This window comes from Amblyomma mixtum, chromosome 3 (genome assembly GCF_055824585.1).
Source record: "Amblyomma mixtum isolate Tamu chromosome 3, ASM5582458v1, whole genome shotgun sequence".
In the NCBI taxonomy this organism is placed as follows: domain Eukaryota; kingdom Metazoa; phylum Arthropoda; class Arachnida; order Ixodida; family Ixodidae; genus Amblyomma; species Amblyomma mixtum.
In genome coordinates this window covers 233918340-233929038 of record NC_143014.1, presented here as the reverse complement: position 1 = coordinate 233929038, position 10699 = coordinate 233918340, and positions in this window count along the sequence as shown.

Sequence of the window (10699 nt, the reverse complement as noted above, 5' to 3'; positions counted from 1 at the left end):
GTTGAAGTTGAGGGAGCGCGAGCGAAACAAGTCCGCTCCACCTGGAGTCGCCAGCGGGAATCCCACGCATTGGCTGCAGTTGTGCGACAGCGCCGCCACCTCATTGGCTGAGCCGTGTGACGTGCCCTACACCACCTGCTTATCTCTCGCGGTTCAAGGTCACGACGGGGCTTTGGACAGGCCCAGGGGATATGTGCGACTGCGTGCTGTAGTGCTAGGGCAGCAGAAAAAGTTTTCAAATCTGAAGTTTTTTTCTCATGCGGTTCCCCTATTTCCTCTAACGGCTCGAGGCACAGGGAATTAACTTGGCGAGCGCAATCTGGCATGTACGCGTCGCTTTTTCTCATTCAGGCCCACTCAGTGCTACCGGCTACGGTGTATTTTTCTTCAGAACCTGCGTTGACTCCGCGGGTTCATATAGCGTGAAGACAACTTGTTCTCATCCAAGCTATTGCGCGAAGAGGTAGGAAACAAGGGCAGAACATTTTAGGGGCTCTGATACACGCCTCTGCACTTTCCTTCCTGTGCGCGCACGAAAAGGCTAAGTAGTGTGCCGGTTCTGCTTCGTTTTTGATTCACGTCATACAGAAATTCGTCCTACTCTCCCTCATACGTCGTACAGAAGTGAATGCCACTCACGGGTGTTTGCATTATCCGTTTCTAGAATATCGGTATTCTGCAATGTTTTGCTTAGTTGTGCGAAATGCGTGTAGAAGGCCATACAATCGTGGGTTTTGACGCATTTTTATATTTAACAAACTATGCGCAAGATACTTAAGCGAGAATAATCGATTTTTCGCTTCCAGAGAAACCATAATTTCGAAACTGCGGTGCAGTTGTGCTCACATGCATACTATATTTTGTGAAGCCGTTTTACAAAGACGGGTTCAGTCTTTCACGTCAGTGAGGAGGGCTTCAGGCAACACTTGTTGTTGGGCTAGTTGGTAATACATACTTCTGAAGGAACCAGCGCACAAAACACAACGGACAAGAAAAAGGTGGTACACGACGGACAGGAGCGCTGAACTTACAACTTTATTTCGGAAGTAAAGATGCAACGTTATATACAGCCATGTCAGGGAGGCGTGTCACACAGGGAAAGCAAGAACAAGTGAAATCTACAAGGTCATGATGAGACAAGCGGCACAAGCAAACCAAAAACCTTAACTAATATAATATGTGAAGGTGACCAGTTTCAATGGAGGCAAGAAAAACAACAGGGGAAAAAAACAAGGGAAAAACGCCAGACCTCGTGAAGATGAAAATTGATACTGATAACAAAAACCGATAAAAAGAAAAAGGCAAAAGCCAATAAAAGCGATAAAAGCAATAAAGTTAACAGGGCAATGGAAGTGAAAAAGATAAAATGCCAACAAGTAACACGGCAAAAAATACTAACAGCTAAAATTAAGAAAACATCGCGGAAAAAAAACTAACAGCTAAAAGGTAAAACCCACAGAAAAATAAGGTTAAGTCTTGTGTAAACAAATAGCGGAATAAAGTTGGCGGGAAAAAGACGGTTGCATAAGGTGGGAAGTTAAAATGCTAGTGCCTCGAATTTAAAATTCAGGCAACGCCGCTTGCATCGTAACCAGTGGTGCCAGGCATATTGCACCTCGTGCACTTTTCAAACCAAATACCCGTTTCAAGCAAAGGATCAGTGCTTGATAAAACGAGGCCACAGTTTTTTTCTAATAGAACTCGGTTATTTACTGCAGATATTGAAGCTTTGATGCGCAGAACGGGCGCGCCCTCCCATTCCTTATAATCATTCTCAATATTTTTGCAGCAGTGGTCAATTCAGAGGCCTTTTTGTTGCGCAAAATAAACGCAAGTGCGAAGTGAATTACAATGTACAGCTTGATTGCCGTGCCAAACACCTAACCCTACGGACACGAAGCGCAGCGGTCAGAACAAGGCCGCAGTTCTGTGCCTTAGCAGCAACTATATGGCGCACTTTTTAAGCACTTCCTTCTTCCTTTGGCCGCTTCTTATATTGAACTTAAGCTGGAGACAAGCCCCCGCGTCGTGTAGTGTTTGCATAGAAATATATTGTGTCTGATCTGTCAGTGCTCCTTAGGATGCTAATAATCTGCTCAGGAACTTAACCAATTAAATGATACCTGAGAAGCACTGCAATTTATTTATTTATTTATTTCGAATACTTTCCAGGCCCGAAGGCATTACAGAAAGGAGTGGTAAGGTACATACAATGAACAGTGCATGTTATACAATATTATTTACAAAACGGCAGGAAATACAGATGTCTTGAAATTGCAAATGTCAGAAATGGCAACGATGGAGGGAGGAAGGTCGTTCCAGTCTGCGCTCGTTTTGGGAATGAATGAATTATGACACATTTTTGTTCTGGAAAATGGAACAGCACCTTTAAACATGTGGTCAGAACGGGACGATATGTGTGATGGGCGAGCAAAAAGATTATCCTTTAATACAGGGTTGTGATGATACATTCTATGGAAAAGACAAAGTCGAAAACATTTACGGCGTGAGGAAAGGTCTGGCAGGTTAAGGGTGTTTTTCATGTAAGTAATGCTGGCGTGACGGGAATAGTTAGATAAGATGAAACGTGCTGCGCGATTTTGAATAGATTCAAGTGTGTCGATTGAAGTGATTTGACTGGGATCCCATACTGCGCAAGCATATTCTAGCTTCGGCCGCACTAATGTTTTGTAAAGTGTTAGTTTTATTGGTAGAGTCGCAGCAGAGAAATTTGGACGTAAATATCCAAGAACCCGGTTAGCGTTATTAGTGACATGCTCAACGTGCATATGCCATGATAGGTTACGTGCAATATGAACACCTAGGTATCTGTATGACTTGACGGATTCAAGGAAGTGCCGCGGAGAAAGTAAGTGCGCGTGTTGTCAGTGATGTTAGTGCGACGCGATACATGCATTGTTTTACATTTGCTAGCATTTAGTTGCATGAGCCATTTATCGCACCAGTTAGATATGCTTGTAAGGCCTTCTTGAAGCTTAATAGAGTCAGTGTGGTCAGTTATCGTGCGATAAATGACGCGATCATCCGCCAAAAGCCTAATAGATGAATGGGAAATGCATTTAGGTAGGTCGTTAATGTAGATAAGGAAGAGAAGAGGTCCCAGTACCGATCCCTGGGGTACGCCCGATGTTACAGAAATGTGAGAAGATGAACAGTCGTTAGCAGAAACGTACTGAGTTCGATTAGAAAGAAAGCTTTTAATCCAGTTTAGTACTATTGGATCAATATTAAGTATGCTAAGTTTAAAAATTAGGAGATCGTGTGAAACAGTGTCGAAAGCTTTCGCAAAGTCCAAAAACACGCAGTCTACATCGAAGCTCATGTCAGCATGGGTAAATAGGTCATTAGTAAAACATATAAGTTGTGTTTCACATGAGAGCGTCTTTCTAAAACCGTGTTGTTCAGCCGCAAAGAAATAATTAGACTCAAGGAAAGGGATGAGATGCGTATATATAACGTGCTCCAAAAGTTTACATGGGATACTTGTGAGTGATATAGGACGGTAGTTATTGGGGGAATGGGTGTTACCTGATTTAGGGACCGGAACAACCTTGCCAACCCTCCAATCGCTTGGGAGTACTGAGGAACCTAGAGACTGTGAAAAAAGCATCGAAAGCATAATGGACGAATACGGTTGAGTAATTTTGAGCATTTTACAATTGATTGAATCTTCGCCCGATGAAGAAGATATTTTCATGTTATCAATCATCTTTGCTATGCCCGCAAAGACTATAGTAATGGAACTCATTGGCAAGTAAGAGCAATTAGGTAGAGACGGAAGAGTAATAGGAGCACTTTTGAGGAAAACGGAGCAAAATACATCATTCAAAACGGAACAGCACTGGTTCGGAGGGATCGGGACATTGTCAGAAGGGGCTAGTTGGATTACTTTGCTTTCTTTGCCTCCAACAATACTCCAGAATTTGCGTGGATTAGATTGCAGAAGTAATGGTAGGGTGTTGTCAAAAAAATTCTATTTTGTATTTTTGATTGCGATAGCGTATTCTGCGTGAATGTGATGATATGCAGCCCAGCGTTCACGAAGGTTAGTTGCTTTGGCGCGACGAAAAATACGCTTCTTTTTGTTACGCAGGCAGCGTAGGGTTTCAGTAAACCACGGTGAGGCAGAATGCGTAAGAACCTTTCTTTTAGGCACATGACGATCTATTAGTGTAAGCAGTTTGTATTTATACAATAACCAGTTCTCTTCAACGGTACGTTTAGAAAAGTTTAGTGTGTACTGAGTAATGAATGACTAGTTCAGCTGTGATGGATGCGGTATCGGCGGCATTGTAGTCATATAGTTTTAACGACTTTCGTAGAACGAACTTTTTTCTTAATTGCGAAGTGGAGAAGCGAGTGATCACTGACTCTTTTAATATACGTTGGAATTGAGACCAAATCAGGTGCTGTGGTAAAAAAGAGGTCTAAAGTGTTAGAGGAACTGCTGGTAGTGCGTGTGGGTTAATGAATCAGCTGTGTTAGATTGAAATCAGCGCAGATGTCTAAAAAATGGATGCATTGGGAGGATGGCTGCTTAAGAGAGGGAACACCAGTTTTCCACACTATATTTGGGAAATTGAAATCACCTAATAAGAACAAATGCGATTTTGGGTATCGGACAATTAATTTGTTAAGGACATCATGAAGATCAGCGCAGAAAGTAGCTGGTGAAGATGGGGACCTATAACATGCACAAAAGATAAGATCGCCTGTTGGAAAAGCTACATGAGTGCAAACTATTTCTAACGATGAATCAATGGGGATAGCGAAGGAATTGATAAGAGTTCACGGCAATGAGTACGCCTCCACCTGCACGGAAATCGCGATCGAATCTGTAAAAGTTATATGTTTTTTCACAGTCTAATATTTCACTATTTTTTATTTTTGCTGAGAGCCACGTTTCAGTAAGAACAACTATATCAGCTGAGCATGCGTCGATATGAGATGACAGCGATGTGCGTTTGTTGGTTATACTTCGAACATTCGTGAAAATAAGAGATACGCAGTTTTTTTCCCTTTGGACACGAGATAGTTATGCTGAATCTGAATTTAATGAGGGTGAAACCGGTGGTGTGTTGCCTGTTTTGGGTTGAGTCGCACTCCTTGCTGGTCCGATCTCGCATACTTCGTCTGTGGTTGCGCTATACACGTAGCACTTATTACCTACGATTAGTTTGTTATGTCGCAAAGAATATAACTGACCGCTAGCCTTTCCAAAGTCATTTAATGCTTTCCTCGATCGACGGGTAGCTTTACAAAAATCTTCGCCGGTTGACACACCCTCTCCTTTAAACTTCGATTTTTGGAAAAGTATGCAGTCTCTTATTGTGAAAGACGCAAACTTGGCAATAACAGGCCGTGTCTTGCCCACATTAAATGTGCCTAATCAATGGGCTCTATGAATTGCGACATCCGACGAATTCATGTTGAGGCACTTAGAAAGAAAGTGATGTATCTGGGCTTCTGATTGTACCCATGTTTCTGATAAGTTGTCCGAGATTCCATAAAAAATCAAGTTATCGCGTCTTGATTGATCCTCGAGATCTTCTAGCCTTGACGCGAGCCCAGCATTTTCATTTGAAATTGCTTCTTGGACTGCGCTAGCACTATCTGTTCCTGAAGGCGTATTTTCAAGAGACTCAACCGCAGCTTCCACGACCACGTGACAGCGTGACGTCACGACCAGAGGAGAGCAGGGGCCCCAACTCGTCTCTTTGGCCGTAGTCGTTCCTTCGCTCGGCGCGGCGGCTACCACGTGACGGCTTCCTCGGCCCGCCGCGTGAGGGCGCTCGCTAGGAGAGGATAAAAGGCTGCGGGCCCAACTCGTCTCATCGATGGAGGCTCATTATTTTAATTAAATAATCTAATTTATTCAATTGAAGAAATTAGTGAATTAGTTAAATTAGTAAATAAATTCATTAATAAATCAATCAATTAATGACTGATTGAATTATTAATTATTTAATTATTTGCCCTATTAATTGGTTTAATTTTACTTAATGCCGAAGAAGAATGTATGAGTAGTGCGGAGCGATATAATCACAAGAGAAGAAAACGCCGTGCGGAAGAAACGCCGGAACAGAAAGAATAGCGGCTTGCTAAAAGAAGAGTGCAGTAAGAAGAAGGAGCAGAGCATTGTGGCGATTCGAGACGGTGACATCGTGGCTCAGTGACGTGAAGAACAAGAATAAGAGTTGGCAAGTTCGAGTCTGCTACGCGTTAATTCGAGAAAAGAAACTACCAGCAGAGCCAAGCGCAGCCAGGGAGCTATTGTTTTCGCAATCACTCAGGCTTAACCAGAGCTAAGCCACAGCTCCTTTTTTTTTCTTAATTTTCTCTGCCCACACTTATAAATGTCTCTATGCGGCTCAAACTACGGCCCCTGCCCATCCCTCTGAGCATGGTTCCTCCCACACGAGCCACTAAAAATACAAGGCACAAGACAAAGAGGAATGGCGCGATGTTTTCCTTCCATTTCCCCCTCTATAAATGCTGCTCTTTCCAGCAGTTCACCGCCTGTGTCTTGGCCACTCCCCCGTAGTGGGTACGTGCCATCTTTCTTTGAGGCCAACCAACCAACCATTCCAACCAGTTTTTGCCAAACTACGCTCCATTTCAAGCAGTTTCTGTGAGCTTTCCAGCCGGCGCAATACGGTTAAGTAGTGAAGGGCACGCCTACCTGCTCACGCCATTACGCTATCACGCCGGTCGCTGCGCAGCCAGCGAAGGGCGCGCCCGCGTTGTGCCTTGTGCGTTTTGCCTATTGTTGAGTTTCGCATGGTTGCGCATTTAGTTTTACGGGTACTCGAAGTTTTTATGGGCCCCAAAATACAACACTTCTTTCGAGTGATATTTGTTGCCGGTTTGGTAAAATGTGGTCAACTTTAAAAAAATGGCAAACGGGTTGAAAACGAGCGCCCTTGCGTTATTAGTACGGGCGCATAATTTTCAATACTGCCGGGAACAAAAATAAAAAGATGAAGCGTGAAAAGCTCAAGGACTAGAGACTTGTGCATCGAACACTCCGTCGCCTGCTCTTGTGAAAACGCGCATTGCACAAGTGCAGTGACGACAGGGGAGCGACCAGGAAAAAAAAAAATTACGAGGAACTTTAGCGGCTAAAGTGGTGAAAGGCGAAAGCCTGAGTGCTTCATTCTGCTACGCGACTGTTCACTTCACAGTCTGTCGGCGCATTAATTAACTGCCAATTAATGACGCTTAATATTTGCCTCTATGAGTGGAACGCGACAGCGTGTTGTCGCTGCCAGGGAGTCCACGGAACCCCACCACCCGTTCGGCGCGATGCGTTGCCCTTTGAACGCAAAGCTTTTTGAGGAAAGGAAATGGCGCTGTAAAACTCTGTCTTCTCGGTGGGCACCTGAACCGCACCGTACAGGAAGGGAGGAAGTGGAGTGAAGGAAGAAAGAGAAAGAAGGGCCGTAATGAAGAAAATAAAAATTGTATTTGAAGAAAGGAAATTACGCAGTAACTGTCTCACCTATCTCGGTGGACACCAGTCCAAAATTGTATTTGAGGAAAGGAAACGGCGCAGTAACTGTCTCACATATTTCGGTGGACACCCGTGAAAATTCGCGTGCAGTGACGTCACGGCCATTTCGACCAATATGAAACGCGGACAAATTTGCTAACACGTCTTGGTCACGACAGTATGAGCCATTAAAGGCTTTCGCCTTAAAAATAAACACGGAGGACTTGCTAAAAGATTGAAAACCAGGAGCTGGTGTGTCGAAAATGGTCTTCTACGCATCTGAACACCTGCAAATTGCACCCGCGCAATTATTGTCAGTGTTCCCACGCTATGTGAGTGACTTGTTCGGCGCCCGCGCGCTAACGGTCAGGTGCCAAACATTTGTCGAACAAAACGCACAGTTGACTGTGGAATGGGACCTATAGGTTTTAGAGGACACGGAATAACGTCGGGGAATGGAGGAACGCTTGTAAATCAATGGCAGTTGTCATCTGATATGTGCTCCATCAACGTTCCGCATGGCGGGTTCGTAAAAATATATTGTTCTTCTTTTTGCAGATTTTGTAAAGTTTATCAGAATGACAGCTGCTCGTAGTTTGCATTGTTCAGCGGACGGTGCCCGTAGGGAGCGACCATAACTGGTGCGATCTTTGTTGCCCTTAGCAATGGACGCACAAGAAACGCGGGCCCAGCTTAGTGATGTGCAAAATGGGGACGGCTTTTGTATCGATTGGTTAATATGTCTATTGGGAACCTGCGCTCAAGTGGAAGTGGAAGAAAGTGGAAGAAAAAAGAAAGCCATACAGCCTTCCGCATTTTCATAATATCGCGCCATTAACGAGGAAATCGGCGACAGTAGGCGCAAGCGCCCCAAATGTGAGCGTCGTCTGCTACGCTGTTCCCCTCACAAGGACACACGCCATGCCACACTGTCTGTTTGAGAAAAAAAAAGCAACGTGAAGGTGTAAAAAAATGGTATGAAAGGCGCCTCGCCTTTCGGACCTCCTAGTGACTAAAGCCCTGACTAGAGAGCTGGTGCACGCCTTCGTGATCGTGTCCCCTAATAGGAACAGGCTATGGCATATCAAAGGGTAAACATTCCAGGCTATAATTCGTGCACGCTGCTGAATTTCTTTTCTTACGTTTCTTTATCTGAGCTCCTTACCGCATGCACGGGCTACAGTGATACGAGAAAAAAAAATAGAATTGATAGGAAACACCTTTGATGAAGACTGCGGTCTCCACACACGCAGCGGCGACGAAAACGAGAAAGCGCGTCGCAACGGTGCATTTTAGCTAGCCATGCACGTGCTCTTACTTCAGGCGAGCTTTTTTTTTCTTCTTTGTGGACAGCAGATAATGCGGCGGGGCGTATGTCTTCGCGAAGGGAACATCGTAGTGGAAGATGCTCTCGTTGTAGAGGCATTTGCGTGCTTGCACGAACTCTCTCCGATTTCAGCGCTTATCACCATCGTAAGGCGCAGACATGACGCTTGGTCGACGGTCGCGCCATATCATTAAAAATTCAGAAGGCTCTACAAATAGGTGACACATTGTTATTAGTACAATTATTTTACAACAGTGCCAGCCGCCTTTTGGCGGCCAAAGCAGGAGTTGCCAGAGTACAGTGCATTTACAAACAGGCACGCACGTGGTGTACATTGGGTTATGGCAGAAAAAGAAACACGAGAAAAGATACAACAAACGCGAGGCCTGTGCATAGTTTACATAACTGCTGCGCGATTTCCACATTAAATAAGGGACCGCCGCCGATGATTCAGACGAGAAGAGAACATTACATACACTACTATCACAAGAAGGCTCGTAATAACCTCACTCCTTACAATGCGTCGAGCGCTTGTGCATAAAGAATCAGTCAAGGTATAGTACGGTATGCTAAAGAGGTTCTTCCTCCGGAAGCTATGCGTGGACATTTAGACACGCCGCATTGGAGGCCTCCGAGCTAATTTAGACTGTGTAGATTCTTGGGCGTGCCCTGGCATCGCATAAACCGTGCGTGTTTTTGCATTTCGCCCGCATCGAAAAGGAGCGCAGGGAGGGCCGCTGCTCGGTGCCGTCACCTCTGGCCCAGCAACCAAACGGCATATGTACTTGGCCACCAATATATGGTGCAGAATATGGAAATGGCTCAGGGCTTCTGTGAGTTTAACATCCAAAAAAGTCTAAGGCTATGTATATGGGGACGCTCTACTTAAAGGATTCGGAAATTTCGACCACCGGGGTTCTTTAGCGTGCACTGACATTGCACAGTATATGCGTCTCTAGAATTTCGTCTCCATCGTAATTCGTCCGCTCCAGCCTGGTTCGAACCCACGTCTTTCGGGTCAGCAGCCCAGTGCCATTACCACTGAGCCACAGCGACAGGGTAGCACAAGAAAATGATACTGGTTTTGGTGAAGGTTTGGTGACCGACTGGCATGGTTAGCATTTTTACTGAGAATTACAAAAATATATCGAAATGATGCAATAGACCGCTGTGCTGCGAACACGCTTTAACTGCTAAGCTCCTCGAAGAAAGTCCCTTAACCAAAGCGCTTTAAGGTGGGGGATTCATTTCGTACTATCGAGGAGTGCTTGTCCGGCTATTGCGTGCAGGGAGCCTTTGTCGATTTGCATGGCTGTGGCACGCCGCAGCCTTTTTTGGAAACAATACAGCAATGACTGGACCAAGTGGCGCAGGTGGTCGCCGCGTTTTTATGCACAGAAAAGTTCATTTGAAAGCCGTACAATTTTGCTTTCCTGTAATAAACGAATCAAACAGTATGAATTATAAGATGAAATTTCTTTCTCGAACCTGAAAGGAAAGCTGAGCTTGTTTTTATTACCCAGTGAGTTTAAAAGCTGCCAGCAGAGCGCTTTACGTCGTCAGTCTGCTCCGTAGCTAAGAATGAAATCTTTTATGTGGCATTCCCTAGTTATTACTGCCGGCAACAGCTAGCCGTGGTGACTTAGTGGCTATGAATTCGGTTGCTGAGTCCAAGGACGCCGGAATAAATCCTGGCCAGGGCAGCAGCATTTTGATGGAGGTGAAATGCAGCAGGAGGAAAAAACGTTATTGGTTAAAAAAAAAAGAACGAAACTTGGCACGACGCTGATGATCAAAAGACCTTGCTTCGTGATATGACTTCGGTGGCTCGCTTGAGGGCACGGCGTTGGACAGCCATG